The following is a 16345-nucleotide window of genomic DNA, read 5'->3' on the forward strand; positions in this document are numbered from 1 at the left end:
CAGATGAGTGGCATTCTGGGTTCATAAATCCAACCGAAGCAACCACTACAAGAAACAAACCCTTTGTGCAGCTTTGTAACGGCAGAACAAGAGACCCCTGCAAGATACTCCGTTAAAGCCTTTGTGATTACTAAACTTAAAACACGGAGTACTTGACCTTCTCCTCTGTTACCATCCCATGCCCAGCTGCCCGATCAGGTTGTGCCCATCTCTAGGTCTTTGCTCAGCACAAGCAGTGGTGACAATGGCTGCCTTGGATCAGATCACCCAGCTGGTCTGTTCGTTAGCTGTGTTAGTTACCTTGAGCAAATGATCTCATCAATCCATGCCATGGTTTCCCCATCTATAAAATGGGTTGGTATCAGGATTTAATTAGCAGGCTCTTGATGATTGTAGTAACTTGTTTCGGTATCATTGTACGTTGTTTGCGCTTCCCCCAGAAGCAGACATGGAGACAAGGGTCACTGTGCAAGTCATTTATTTGGGAGGCCACATGTTTGGGATTTATGATAATTTATTTGGGAGGTGACTGACTAGTAGGGGAGGAGGGAAGCAAAACAGGGAAAGTAGAGCAGTGAAAATATGTGCATCATCAAGCAAGCCATCACGATGGGTGTCTGGGGCTTAATCTCACTGGGAAATCTGGGAGCTAGCATAGACATGTCCCCGTGCTATCGTCCAAAGGGCTAAGAGTCTGCCTCACCTATCACTTGTAGCTCGTGATACCAGGTAAAGCAAGTGTCAGGGGCCAGAGAAGACACTCCAAGAACTGCAGGTCCTGAAGACTTCCAGCCATGTCACTCATGTCAGAATGGATGGAGGGGACATAGGCAGGGACCCCTCGCATCACGACTTGATCCGAGAAACATTCCCTTCCACTCCTCCCAACCCATTCAATTCCTCAACTGCAAGGCCAGTTCATGACGAGGCTCCTCACTGACAGACTCCCTGACCACAGCACTAATGTCCCACAAAGCTCTCTGAATGGGTGACCAGCAACCGTCAACAGGATGTCACCAGACCCGGTTAGCCTATCCTCCAAAATGCGTGTTTTCAGTGTGTTTTGGGCTTTGAGAACACACACTCCAGAGTCTAAACTGGTCCCACTGACTGGGTTTAGCTGTGTGCTGTGTGAATCGACATAAGGCACCTAAACTAAGCCTCAGCTTCCCACTACGTAAAATGGGTTAATAATAATAACAGCTAAACATAAAGATTAAATGACTTAAAACATCAAAGTGCTTAAAATAATGTCAAGCACACAGTAAATACTCATTAAATCTCAGCTATTGTTTTAATGATTTAAATAGAAACACTTTCTATGGGTTGATAGTTTTTCTAAAATAGGGGTCAAAAAGAAAAGTCAAATCGCTGGCCAAGATGACACACACATTACCAGTTCGTCTTTGGTAGTACTGCTCTCAAACCTTACATGTGTGCTATGATCTGATACAATTAACTCACTGACAGGACCCACGATAGAGGAGGCGCCGATCACACACCTAAACATCAGTCAGTCCGTGCTTCCAAGAGACGCCTTACTGTCAAGGAAACCTGAGCCCACACACGATCCTCCATCTTCGCCTTAGCCAGCTCATCTTGTCCCAGAAAGCAGAACATGCCACCCTCGTAAGGCAGTCCCCCACCCCTGGCCAATCACTCCTCCTGATGTCCTGTAACACTCAGGCTTGCCCGAAATCCCCAAAGAAGAGTGCTGCACTGACTGTTAGGCACTGTACCAACCCGTCTGTGGATTGTTTTCCTTTGGAGAAAGACACCAAACTCATTACTAAATTGCCTTAACTTTGTTATTCCACATATGCCATTCAGTCCTCCAAACTTTATGACATGGGCATTATTATTATTATTTCCCCATTTTACAGACCAGCAGAAATTTTAACCATGATATAATCTGGCTCTACAGTCTGTTCTTAAAATGAAATGATGAGTCATAGTTGTCTGCAGAAAAGTTGAGAGTTTTTAACTCTCAAGACAGGCTCACTTAGGCCCCAGCAAATCACTGAAGTTACATTTAAATGGTTCTAATAGTTACTACCTTCGGTGGTCTCAGTTCCAAGTAAGCTAAGTGCAGGGTAGCTGAATATGCCACCAGCGTATGTCACTTTGCATGAAGATTTTGGTGAGCTGAAGGCACCTGAGAAGAAGCAGATATAAGTAAAGTTCTTTGCCCTCCTCTATTTACCTCAGAGCTGGACATGAATTTGCAGGCATTTCCCCCCATTATCTTCCAGGACGAAAGTCAATCTGGGACAACCTCTGGCACCCATGGAACAGACATAACAAATCGGCTATGTGGCCCGTATCTACCATTAACTGCCCCACACGAATGCCTCCTATAGAAACTCAAAGTCCTTCTCCTTCGCCTTGTCACTTCTCCACAAACGTATCATGCTTCCGTTAGGATGCTATATAAGCCCAAGTTCTTACCATCCCTTTGAGTTACTCATCTCTGTGTACTCCCAAATGTATGCACAACACACATGCCAATAAACTTGTTTGTTTTTCTCTTGCTGATCTGTCTTCTGTCAGTCTGGTTTATGGAGCTCCAACTAAAGAACCCAGGAGCACAGAAGGGAACAGAAGTTTTTCCTTTCCTACAGGAATCAACTTGGCTATGACTCTCAAGATGAGCCTCCTCAGATTTGGGGGAAGTGACTGTCTGCCTTAAGTCTTCAGGTCTCTGATGTATCTATGAAATCCTGATTTTTCAGTTTGTTCTGTTTTTGTCCTGTTGTGAAGCCAGGGATGACGATTTCCAAGCTCTTTACATATCAGAACTGAAACAAGAAATCATGTGTCTTTCAGTAAGAGATATGATAATTTAGCCACCAAAAAAATTAGGAAGGACATAATCTCATCATAAAAAATAGTCTTTCCCAAGAAAGGAAGGGCAGTTGGTGACTTCCATTAAACATACCAAAATGTATATGCATTTTGAAATTATTTCAAAAGTAGAAAATCTCACTACAGAAAATTTTTACTCTATCAAATCTATTTGTTTTCTTTTTTTAAATTTTTAACGTTTATTTATTTTTGAAAGACAAAGAGAAACAGCATGAGTGGGGGAAGAGCAGAGAGAGAGACAGACACAGAATCTGAAGCACTTTCCAGGCTCTGGCCTGTCAGCACAGAGCCTGACACAGAGCTGAATTCACAGGCTGTGAGACAGACAACTGACTGAGCCACCCAGGCACCCCAAATCTAAGTGTTTTCTTGATAGAAGTCAATTTGTAGATTTAAGAAAGTAACACAATGTAACACAGAGTAACACAAAGTAGCATTCAAATACCCCACTTCTTTTGGTAATTATCAAAGGAAGTAACACAAAGTAACATTCAAATACCCCACTTCTTCTGGTAATCATCAAAGTCATAGCCAACAAAAACAAAAAATCAATTTTAAAAATCAAGTTAAAGACAAAAAAGTAATAATAATCTAAATGTCATTTTTTTCTCACCATGGGATATACATATGCTATACAAAGAGAGAACCAGAGGATCAAAAGCCTTCCATGCCTTCTCTGACTTTCTCCCACCAGGGCCAGGCACCTTGCCATCAAGGACTCCAGAAAGTGTGGGTCTGCAAAGTGGTGGTGGGGGGGCTGTGTGTGAAGTGTACCCTGGGTGGCATTCTTCCATCTTCACCGGGCCTGCCCTACAAAGTAAGGTTTAATCTGAGAATAAAGCCACATAGAGGCAAAAATATCTTTTCTACCTTTTAAGACTTGCTGGAATAAAGGATCACTATCCCAACTTTCAGCCCCATGTTTCACCATAGCTCCAAAATCATGGTCACATCATGTCACATTGCCTTTGAAGAATGACTTTTGCATAAATGCACCTTCACATTATTAGAAGCCTTGACATCACTCACCCAAGGGACTGTCACATAGGAATCATCTTCACGTTACTATAAAACATCATTCAAACTTATTGTTCCTTGTGCAAAATCCCATCAGAGCTAGAAAAGGCTTAATTTCTCCTCACAAACGGATATGCCTTCTCCTGCTGAGAGCCACGTAGCCATTTAGTTGTCCCCCTCCCCCTATACTTGTGTCTTGTGTCATTTCTAAACCCAGCACTTTTTAGAAACCGGTAAATAATGTACAAGTATGTGCCAATATAGAAATGTTATGTCAATCCAAATCCGAGATTACCTCCCCTGGACCTGGGTTTGAAAAATAAAAAGTGGACAAAAGAAGGAAAGATATTTTAAAGACAGGAAACAGCAGGCATGTGCTGTTAGCCTAAATGCTTGACCATATTAGAGAAGTATACGTTAATTAGCCTGGTCAATTCTGCTATAGTGCTGGCTTTGTAACAAGCCAATTTGTTCAAATGCAATTAATGTATCAGGGAACAACTGGAACATAACGCAAATTTTGCACTTGATTACATGCAATTTCATCTGCAAGAAGCGTTAGGTGAAAACGGAAAACTGCACCATGCTGAAGAAAGCTGCACAGAAATTTACCAAAAGCAGCCAATTACATGCCTCAAACACTTACCACCTACCTAAGATCAGAGAGTTGACTCTGCATCACACCCGTCCACACCCGCGGTTACAGCTTCCCTTCCGATTCTGGGTCATCCTTCTGCTACCACCTGACAATGATTTACAAGCTCCAATCCTTGACAACCACTTCCACCAGCGAAGTTCAGAATTTTTTCAAGGCCAAGTGCCATATTTATTGTAGTATTTATGTATTTCTTAACCACTTAACATGTGTGACTGTGCTACCATTTTATTAGGTTGTTTTTTTGAATGTACCGCCGACAAAGTTTTGTGAGTATTTTGCTACATCACCACCACTTACACCGTAAGTGCTGTGGTTTTCACTGCATACTTTTGCACAGCCCGGTGATTTTAGGAGTGCCTGTGTCCCATTCTAGCACAGCTGACTACACCACCAGGATAGTGTGTGGGAGGGAGGTCAGCGGACTCAGTGCTGCTTGTCAGCCGTTATTACTCACTTCCACTCCATGTTTTAATCCTACAATCCCAACTTCAAACCAAACTCACCAAAGTTAGAGGCTCTCATCACTCAAAGATTTAAAATGTCTGACCTTCCTTGGACAAAGGATAGTAAGAGGGGGCAAATTCTCTCTCAACCTACCGAATATGCCCTTACTTTTCCTCTTGAGGTCTTCTCTACCAAAAGTTGTTCTGCTTTCCTTCACATAAAATTTAAAATCAAGATTCCTTTAATCTTGGCATTTGTTTGCCTGATTATATGTCCTTAATGTGCCAATGTTTATCTCTGATAATAATTATTCAAGGACACAGACCCCATTTGTGTTTGGCCGGATGCTTTTAGTAAAAGCGATCAGTATAATATCTAGTTCAAGTGTAGCAATTTCAACAAAGAAGGGAGGAGTAAAAGAACCCAAGATCAGATGCTCTGACAATACATGCAGCACAATGAAAAAAAAACCCTGCATTTACATGCATTGTGCATGTTTCACTCCTAGACAGCATACAAGGTCAAACCACTAACTGTCAGTTACAATAAGCTTCCAAACTCCTGGTCAATTACCTGGTTAATAACAAACGACAAGGCTATGACATCATTATAGTTATAATTAATTTATACAGATCAGCTTCCAGTTAATCAAATACATCTTTAAAAGCATTTAATTATTTTTCACCTAGAAAGCAACACTCAGCTTTGTTAAGTAAAAAGCAGCCTTGCTGAGTTCAACATGAAAGGCTGTCAGGCTACTCTGAGACATGAAGGACAAAAGCCTTCGCAGGGCACGCGGCTGCAATGTAGGAGCTGTTGCCACATGCACGGCAAACAGAAGCACAAGGTGACGGCTAATATAACACATCTGAACAGTTTCTGAACATAACGACGTTGTCAGGAAACAGGGTAAACACACAGGCTTTGGGAAAAGAAATGTCCAATGTCAAAAAGATATAAGGGGGCAGCAGTACTAACTTATGAAGTATAGGGCATGGTCTTTGGTAAGAGCTCCACAAAATGCCTTAGAAAATTTATTTGGCCACCAGCTTCTCACCTGTAAAAGGACATGATGCAGGCTCATTGGGTTTCATGAGGATTAAATGAGATTACATATATAAAATCATAAACTGGGAAGTGATAATGTTTTTAATCCATATAAACAAATACATAAAGACCTAAGCCTGAAATTTTTAAATAGCTTTCAAGTATATTTATAACTTAGTAACCAATTAGCATTTTTCTCAGCTTTCTAGGATCCACTATATTTAAACTACATCATATGATTCAAGTCTGCATACGTTTTACAAACAACATGATGGAGTAAGTAGAAGGCACATCAAAGTAGAAACTATTTTTTAATTAAAATAAATGTTATAATGAAGTTTCAGACCAGAGTTCCTGTCAACACGATCTGATAATATGAGAATTTAATGAACCTCCAAAAAAATCTCAATGTCAGATGGTGAAATTTTTTTTTGCTCCTTTTTAAAGTGTTATAGTCGTAACAGAAAGGATTAGATTATCTTTACACATGAAAAAATGAAACCACTGGATTTTGTACATAATCTTGACTTTGGCTCCACGGTGAAGGGAAATTAGTGCCAACTCCAATTGTGAGCCATCACCACTCATGATTTCCAGTATCAATCACAAGACAGTCCCTTCCCTCACAGACTACACGTCTTAGCGTAATGAGGGCTCATTAAAGTTCTCCGACTGACAGCGCTTCAGACCTAGGTCCTTAACCCGGAGACACATGGGGAGCAGCAAAGCTCCCCATCACTCTCTTCTAGGGGATTCAAGTAAATTCCGTGCTCACCTCTGCTCCGCTTCAGATTTCTTTATCTGCCTAAAGTCCATGAAAGAGCGGTAGCCATCCCCCCATTTAATCTCTTTGTAAGAATGGTTAATGAATTATTTATGTGCCTGAAATCCTCCCAGCACAAGAACTAGTCGAGAGGGAGAAGGGCAGCCCTGACTTCAGAGATGTGGTTTGTGTTCCCACAAAGCACATGGGATGTCCCCTAACAGGTGGGGGGGGGGGGCGGGACGGGGGGCTGGAGTTTTGGCCTGCCCAGCAGCCTCAACACTTCATTCTTTCAGTAACAGGAAGCTGCCTCCCAGCCTCACCAGATGTGGTCCTGGGGTGGGGCTGGGGGGGACAAAAAGTCAAGGGTGTCCTTTCCCACACTGATTCAAGGCTGATGGTGACCAGAGTCGGAATGATAACTCTCTCCCTGGAATCTAAAGCCTGTGCAGAGATCAAAAGACCAACAACATCTGGAACTGATATTCAAAGTTTTTACTTAAAGTTATTGTCCAAGTCCACCAAGTCTACCTGAACCTTGTGAGCTCACCTGGCTACTACCCTTTACCAAGGCTTGGTTGTTTGGTTTTCTGTAGACTCTATGAGCTTACCCATTGACTTCCAACAAATCTCTTGTTCTCAAATAAGCGATCCAGATACCAGAGTTAACTTACTTTCTGTTGTTTGTCAAGAATACTATCCAAAATGGCACACTTGCCAAGGGCACCAGAGTTAACTTACTTTCTGTTGTTTGTCAAGAATACTATCCAAAATGGCACAATTGCCAAGGGCAGGCAAGGAGATGCCACTCCAGCCCCATGGGAGAACCAAAACACAATGCGTGTATAAGCAATATCTCAAAGGTCTACTCCAGCCATGCTAACACTAGAGAGAGAGGAACACAGCCAGCTAAGGATGTGAGAACAAGAGCAACTTCTGCATAAATAAACCAAAGTCTTCTCAAAGTAATCTACTAAGTGTCTGAACTGGGACACTGGGGGCACCTGGGTGGCTCCATCAGTTAGCATTGGACTTCGGCTCAGATCATGATCTCACACTCATGAGTTTGAGCCCCACATCAGGCTCTGTGTTGACAGCTCAGAGCCTGCAGCCTGCTTTGAATTCTGTGTCTCCCTCCCTCTCTCTCTCTCTGCCTCTCCCCTACTTACACTCTGTCTCTTTGAAAAATAAATAAACTGGGACACTGGGTGAAGAATGTCATCACAAAATGAAAAATGGATGGTCTAAAATTTGTCTTCTATTTATACAAGGTTGATGATTTTAAAGAATATACCTAATTACTGATTTTCAAAATATACTCCTTGCCTTTCTTCTTTACTGAAAATAAGACTAGTCTATACATTTCATAAAATGTTATCACTTGATGAAAACTTCTGACTAGGGCTTTGGGACAATGAATCATTTAGATTCATCAACAAAAGAAAAAAAAAGGAAAGAGGAAGGAAGAAAGGAAGGCATGAGGACAGAAGGAAGGAAGGAACTGAATAAGAGGGTTCTTCAACCTGAGAGCCTTTAGAAAGGACCATGGGAGTATCCTGCATCTTTCTGGTGCATTTACTTGTGTTTCAAAGTTAGTTAAATTCATTAACAGGCATCAGCCATCACATTTCTCTAATTAGGAGCCCAAAGAAGAAAACCGATGAATATGGAACTACAGCAGTAAAAGCACTGAGCATATAATTTTATATCTCACGTCTGTATCATTTGATAAATATCTGAGGGTCTATAAAGAGAGAAATAGTGTCCTTTCAAGCAACCAGAGCCTAGAGAGCAGACTGCAAGCAGTGACACTACAATGTGATAAAGGATGAAAATGGGAATGCACATAAAGATGCACAGAATGTTTAGAAAAGAGCAAAAGTAAGTTTTAAGGATTTGTATGGGGTGTGGGGTAAGGAAAGAAAGAAAATACTGGGCAGGCACTATGCCGTGGGCAATGGGGAGGGAAGTGAAACGGTCCATGAAACTCATAATCGAAAGCAGGAGAGCCATCTCTCTCTCTCTCTCTCTCTCTCTCTCTCTCTCTCTCTCTCTCTCACACACACACACACACACACACACACACACACACACGATTTAAGTCATCACTTGGTGGACATAATAGCTACAAGCTAAAAATGTGGAAAGCCAAAAAGTCCCTCTTTGATACAAAATTAATATACTTGAAACGAGGAACTCTTGAATACTTTGGTAGGAAGGAGGAGACTACATGGGCAGGAGGAACAGTATTTATTCCTACATTTGTTCAAACTTGGAATCAAACTGATTCATTACAACCACATGACTGAGAATTGATGCTATTTGTAATATAAAAAAATGTAGCTAAGTTTCTTTAAGTGTTGCCCAACAGACTCCCTCAAAGAAAAAAAATCCATGAGGCACCTGGGTGGCTCAGTTGGTTAAGCATCTGGCTTCGGCTCAGGTCATGATCTCACGGTTCGTGGGTTCGAGCCCTGCATCAGGCTCTGTGCTGACAGCTAGCTCCAAGCCTGGAGCCTGCTTCAGATTCTGTGTCTCCCTCTCTCTCTGACCCTCCCCTGCTCACGCTGTTTCTCTCTCTCTCTCTTTCTCTCTCTCTCTCAAAAATAAATATAACATTAAAAAATTTTTTAAAGAAAAAAATTCAAAATTAGGAGCTGCCAACACATACAGACTGACACAAGCACGTGCACACAGCCCTATATATTATTTATATAAAGTTGAAGTCATTGTAATGTGCATATAAATTTCATTCATAACTATCCCAAAACTGAGACTTTGGATAAAAAATGCATAAGCAAGTTTACACCATGCAGAAAGAGCTGTTGGTATAATGAGAACATTCCTGGAGCTGAAGCCAGATTTGGGGTCAATCACGGATGCCACTGTTTACTAGTGTGTGGCCTTGGGCAAATCATATAATCGATCCTGTGGAGTGTCTGTTTCTTTATCCATAGATGAGAAAAATGCCACTTTCTTACTGGAGTCATCGTGAAGAAGACATGAAATAGCGTATTATGGGAAAGCACGTAGCACACTCTCAAAGTTTGTTTTCCAATCTCCCTTCCTCTCCACAAAGTAATGAGCCTTTCCCCCCATGGAACCAGACTTTATTGCTTTATAATTATGATGTGCATGTAACAAGGTCCAAGAAACTCGCTGGTGAAATAGCACGGCACGCAAACCTGAAGGCACACGTTGTTAGTCGACTAGCATCTAGATCCCAGAGGGCTCTTACACGGCTCTTGTACACTATCTATTGCTTCCCAGAAATGTGACACATTTTCTTTTCTGAATACAGCCAAAATTATCCCACAGGCTTTGAAATACCGCCATCGTGACGTTGCTCCTAGCAGCTGGCTGACTGAAAGGGACTCCCCCTCCCCAACACCCAAGCTGTCATCAGGAAACCCTCCTCAACCTGTGAGAAAAAACAATGTGATATTCCTCCTGCTCCTCTTAATAACAATCTAACAAATACTTCGCATTTCAGATTATTTCTCTTAGGAAAGTTCACTATTAACTTCAGATCAAATCCTGAAGAAAAGCCCTTTGCCATACAAATTGCAAACCAGCTGCTTTCATACAACAGAAAACACAGGGGCTGTAAACACGAGTGATGTGGTTCCAGTGACTTGTGGTTTCTTTTTCGTGGAGTCGTCTGTAAGGCGAAGCAGCGGCCAGTTAAAATATTAAATAGCTTTAACAGTGATACAGCTGCCACAGCTTAGAGGGACCAGAAAACAAAACCTGTGATGGTTTCTCCAAAAGCGTGCAGGGACTCCCAGTTTTGTGAACTATGGGTCACACTGAAGGCTGGGTCTTTTCTCTTTTTTTTAATAACCACTCGTTCCTGCGACAGGGCTGCAAGCCCTGGGAGCTGTCTTCAAACAAGTCTGCGACTCCCACTCACAGGAATTCTTAATGCAATGACTTTTAAGACAGAACTCATCTCTTGAGGATTTCTATCCCATAGAGAAGAGTTTCACACGCAACAGCCTGGACTCCAAGTTTCCAGGGACACGCCTGGGAATGTCACTGTCAAAGGCGGGAGATGAGCACCAGAAGGCAGCTCTGTGCCCTCTGACCTCTCTTAAGGCCTCTCCGCTCCTGAGCAATTCAGGTAAGATTCTGCTAAAGAGGGTTGTCTCTTAAAAAAAAAAAAATCTCAGGACCACTGCTTCCATGACTAGAAATGCAGCATAAAAGGAAATCTGTTTTTGCAAGCATCATTTCTATCTTTTAAATGGTTTATGAAAAGAATGTTTACCTGTACATGTACGTATCTAACTTTACATTTGTACCCCCATCAGGTTACCCATCCCCATCTCCAGATTATAACACTGCCAAGCAAAATTATGACCTGGTCCGGCTCCTTTCAAGTATGTTCCACACTCACCTATGCATATGTAATAGACAAAACTGCAGGGTGTTATTACTTTTTTAAAAAATGCTACATAACGTGTAGCGCGTGTTGTCACTGCCATCCCGTCTCCTGGAACATCCCGTCCTTTCTCTAGCTGACTGTAACTAACTGAAGATACTTACATACTAATCAATGGACCTCAAGCTCAATGGATCTTGAACTTGCAATAAACACCCAAAACAATTTTATCGAAGTTGCTCTGTTCTGGTGATGAAACTGAAGACAGTGTCTTTCTACCAGGTTTCAGAGTTCTAACCTTTTCCGCATGTTTGCTTCCTCTCACTCACAATAGTGTGAAAGCTTTGACTCTTCACTTCAGGATTTGACCATTTATGGTTTGGATTTTTTTGTTGTTGTTGTTCATTTTTGAGAGACAGAGAGAGACAGCGCGAGCAGGGGAGGGCCAGAGAGAGGGGGAGACACAGAATCCGAAACAGGCCCCAGGCTCCGAGCTAGCTGTCAGCACAGAGCCGGATGCGGGGCTCGAACCCACAAACCGTGAGTTCATGACCTGAGCCAAAGTCGGACGCTCAACCGACTGAACCACCCAGGCACCTCAGGATTTGAGCACTTAAAAAGAAAAGCAGTAGAGTTCGGTAATAACAAAATTACCTCATTTATTAAAAAAGCATGAGGAAATAAATGAGATGAGGTTAGGTCTGAGGTGACAGCAACCTTTGTTCCCCGTCCAACATGCAGCGTCTGTTGGCCCCTCCGCCTTCACACGGCAGACCTGTTTGGCACTTTATTTCATTTAATGCAATGTCCTGAGATAGGTACACACAGGACTCCTACTTTATAAAAGAGGAAATTAAGGCTGAGGGGATGTTAATTTGTCTAACGAACTCAGTACATAGCAGAGGCAAAGCTCAAAGCAGGGTCAACCTGACCAAAACCCTTGCTATAGGTCTGCCTCTCTGATACAGAGAACCAGAAAATTTGGGGGCCTTTGAGAAATGAATCTTTCATGACGGGACAGTGCTAATTTAGTGGTAGTAGTAACAAAATTATATATAGAAGCTGATATGCAAAGCGACTCATGTTTACCTGAAAACTCTCACACACGGACAGTGTCTAGGAGCCACGGTGTGGCTGAGGAGCAGGGTCTAATCTAATCGAAGTGTTGTTTACGCCACGGTGTCGTACTGACACTTCTCAACCCTGGAATGAGTCTAGGTTCTATGACAACTGCCTCAAATCCTAAATATTTCTCCCCCCTCACCCAAACACTGGCGCCCTGAAAAGGAAAGAGTTTTAAGTAAACACTGCAACTGACAATCAGGGGATAGGGGGAGGGAACAAACAAACAAACAAACAAACAAAGAACCCAGCAGGTGAAAGGCACATTTAACTTTGCTCCCAGGGTGCTTCCAGAATAGAGGTAAAGGGGGGGTGGGAGTAGGAGGTCTCCTCTGCTGGCAGAGCTAGTGACACATGGGAAGGGAAGATAAGCACAGAAACGTCTTCTGCTTGTAAGTCACAAGATAAAATTAAGCTGAAAAGACCAAAAACCATTCCTTAACACAATTACATAAGTCATTCTTAAAAAATACTCAGTCCCGGGGCACCTGCTTGGTTCAAGGGGTACAGCATGTGACCCTTGATCTCGGGGTGGTGAGTTCAAGCCCCACACTGGACAGGACACCTACTCTAAAGAAAACAAAAAACAAAAAAAAAAAACTTCACAGCCACAGTAGTGTGGGTATTAACACATACTACTGTAAGTTGCAACCAAATATCCTGCATCCAACAATCTTAATTTATACAGACTAGAATCCAGAAATAAACAAAATTCCCTGTAAGCCCTGGTCACAATATTCATGCACTGCAATTCACAATTAACCCCATGAAAATCCTTCCAGCACAATCTATGTAGGTATTTAACTTTATGCAATTCTTCTTTTTTTTTTTTTTGTAATTTTTCATGTTTATTTGAGAGTGACAGTGCGAGCAGGGGCGGGGGAGGGGGAGGGAGAGGGGAGGGGGACAGAGAGAGGGAGACACAGAATCCGAAGAAGGCTCCAGGCTCCTCCGAGCCAGAGCGGTCAAGCTGTCAATGCAGAGCCAGATGAGGGGTTCAAACTCAAAAACCATGAGCTCTTGACCTGAGCCAAGGTCAGACGCTTAACGGAGTTATCCTGGCGCCCCAAACTTCATGCAATTCAAACAGCTATTTAATAGAATCTCATCTTTGTTTTCTATGTGTGCTAGTGTTGAACATTTCCCTGAATTTTCTTTTTTTTAATGTTTGTTTATTTTTGAGAGAGAAAGAGAAAACAAGAACTAGTAGGGGAGGGGTTAGAGAGAAAGGGAGAATCTGAAGCAGACTCCAGACTCTGAGCTGTCAGCACAGAGCCCTGTGGGGCTCAAAGACACAAACCGTGAGATCATGACCTGAGCCCAAGTCAAAGACTTAACCAACTGAGCCACCCAGGTGCCCCATTTTTCCCTGCCGAGTTTTCACACTGAATACTTACAGCCCTGTGAAGAAGTCTCTCAGTAACCTGTCCAAGGTCTTACACCTAGGAAAGGCTTCACCTGGATTCAAAGTCTATTCTGTGACTTCACAATAGCTACTCTTTATCACGACAGCAAACCCTCACAATGTTAGCATTGATCTCCCAGTTGGGGTCAACTGGAAATCTTGTTAAAATAGATTTTTGATTCAGGAAGTCTGAGATAAGACCCCAAAATTTTCATTTCCAACAAGTTCCCAGGAGATGGTAATGCTAGTAGTCACGGGACAATTAGGAACTCCATGTAGAGCTATTCTTGGTTCCCCAAGCTGTCTGCGAGCAGCAAATTCTGTCTTTATAGTTTATTGGAGGGGGGGGGTGCACACACATAAATGTGGAACTTTAAACTTTCAAGAAGCAACGGCAGAAAACTAAAAGAGGCAAAGCACAGCTGTCACTGAGTGGTCCTGCAAAGAGACCTACACAATGCGATCATAAGCAATAATTCCTAATAGCAACCCTCAGTCTTCAAAAGTTATTGCTCAATTTGGAAAAATAAAGCATGTGACCCACTTTTGGACAGGTTTTCTTTTTTCTTAATGTTGTTTATTTTTGAGACAGAGAGAGAGAGAGAGAGGGAGGGAGGGAGGGAGGGAGGGAGGGGAAGGAGAGAGGGAGGGGAAGGAGAGAGGGAGAGACACAATCCAAAGCAGGCTCCAGGCTCTGAGCTGTCAGCAACAGAGCCAGATGCAGGTCTCGAACCCACAAGCCGTGAGTTCATGATCTGAGCCGAAGTCCAAGGCTCAACCGACTGAGCCACCTAGGCGCCCCTGCACAGGTTTGGAAAGTGTGACCTGGAAAAGGGTTAAATTCACAGGCGGATTTCCTATCCCCAATTAAGAGAAATACCACTATATAGGTTAGTGTTGTGTCTGCTACACACTTGCTGGGAGAAACAAAGTTATTCTTCCAGCACCTGAAACTGAACGTTGTTGGCTGATGCAACGTCACTTTAAACTTCCTGCTTTCGAAAGGAATCTTTTAAAGCCCCCCAAAGAGCCAAGCCCACCCTCCGAGCACGTCGTTGCCTGGGCAGTCGGCAGCAGGATCAGAGAGGGTGCGGACCACCGGACCCCCAGTAGACTCGGTAAAACTCGCCTCGGGGAGCATCCTCCCGCCACTTGGACTTGCCCAGGCGCCCAGGATGCGGAAGCGCGCCTCTAACGCGGCCCCCGGCCCGGCCCCGGGGGAAGCGGCGACTGGCGGCGCCCCGCACCCCCTCCCAGCCCGGGGCCACAACCCTGGGGAACGGCGAGCGACACCAGGCAGAACCAGCGACGCGACGGTCGCCAAACAGACGCGGAAACTCACGCTCTCTACGGCCGGCCTGCGTCCCCACGTCTTGGCGCGCGTGTGCGTCATCACGCACGGGCGCCAGACACCGAACGCTCCCGGGGCCCCGGGGCCCGCAGGGCGGGGAGAAGAGGGCGTGGGCGGCCTCGCGGCGCGGCTCCCACTACGGGGGCGGGGCGGGGAGGGCCGTAAAGCGAGCCGGCCAGCCTCCGTCCGCGCGTGCTCAGTTGCGCGCGCCCGCGCTCTTCGCTGCCTAGGGCTGGACGTGCCAGCCGCGTGCGACCTTAGTGGCTTCGGGCGGGTTTCGAGGGCCTCGCTGGGGAAGGCGCACTGCTGAGCGCAGTGTGGGGGCGCTTGTACCCCCGACTCATTCTCCCAGCACCGAGCAAACCGTGGATGATCTTCCTTGCTGCCGTACCTGTTCGTCGCCCACCGCGCATAAAGCAGAGGAACAGCCTGCTTTCCAGGGACTGGACGTGGGGGACACCCGCCGTGGGCCCGGTGGCAGCTGAGAAAGTGGCCCTCCGTGCCCGTCCATGTCGCGGTGTCCTGCTGCTGCGTCGAGGAGTCGGCCACTGCCCGTGAAGCGCTGGTGGGAGAGGCAGACTCCCACCTTTGTGAGTTAGCCGCAGACAGTGGCCGTCTCATGTGGCAGAGCCGTGGTTACCGAGTGGGCCCCCAAGAAACGCCCTGGGTGGGTTGCTTGCTCCCCAAAGCTTAGCCTGGAGCTTCGTTTCTTAGTCTGTTTGCCCATTTCAGGGCTTCAGGTGTTAGGTACTTCGATGGCATCCTATGATGCTATTTTAGGAATTCTGCTTCTGTTCCAGAACAAGTTCAGTTGCAGGAGTTAAGTTAAATGTGGTAATGCTCCATTTCTTTTCTGCAATATGAAGAGATTGTCTTACTCTTTGGTATGGAATTTTCTAGTAACTAGGGGAAAGACTTGCCTTTTTCAAATGCAAGGATGCAAATGCAGGTGATGGTGTGTTGTTGTGTATCTGTTGGAAGTTGTGGCAGCTGTGTATAGTGAGTCTCCTGAAAAACTGCCTAAATCAGAAGAGTTTGTATTGTATTTTGTTACTGGTTATTACAAGGACTCTTCGTGCAAATGGTCATTTTGGAGTTTGAAATTTAAATGAAAATTTGGCTCATGTTCAGAAGAATATAACACATTAAAGTGACAGGGACGATTCTTAGGAAATGCCAGGTATATTCTTTGAGGCTTACAAGTCATCCCTTTCTTCTAAAAACAATATGCTGATCAGAAAGTTTGACAGAAACTGGGATGGGAAGTAGATGAATTGCCTACGGGAGAA

The 16345-nt window shown here is 44.1% G+C and overlaps 1 protein-coding gene across 6 annotated transcripts in view; it reads right to left on the minus strand.

Moving 5' to 3' along the window:
* Positions 1-15591, minus strand: part of RHBDD1 (rhomboid domain containing 1) — a 145568-nt gene extending 129977 nt beyond the window's left edge. For 4 of the 6 annotated variants that reach the window (XM_029933686.1, XM_029933689.1, XM_029933691.1 and 1 more), the window contains exon 1: positions 15048-15136. The gene's annotated coding sequence lies outside the window, so the exon portion shown is untranslated. Of the gene's footprint in view, positions 1-2056; positions 2148-15047; positions 15137-15447 lie in introns of those variants that run through there. The other 2 variants (XM_029933687.1, XM_029933688.1) reach the window with 2 other exon arrangements.
* Between the last annotated feature and the right edge of the window lie 754 nt (positions 15592-16345).

This window comes from Suricata suricatta, chromosome 3 (genome assembly GCF_006229205.1).
Source record: "Suricata suricatta isolate VVHF042 chromosome 3, meerkat_22Aug2017_6uvM2_HiC, whole genome shotgun sequence".
NCBI lineage: Eukaryota > Metazoa > Chordata > Mammalia > Carnivora > Herpestidae > Suricata > Suricata suricatta.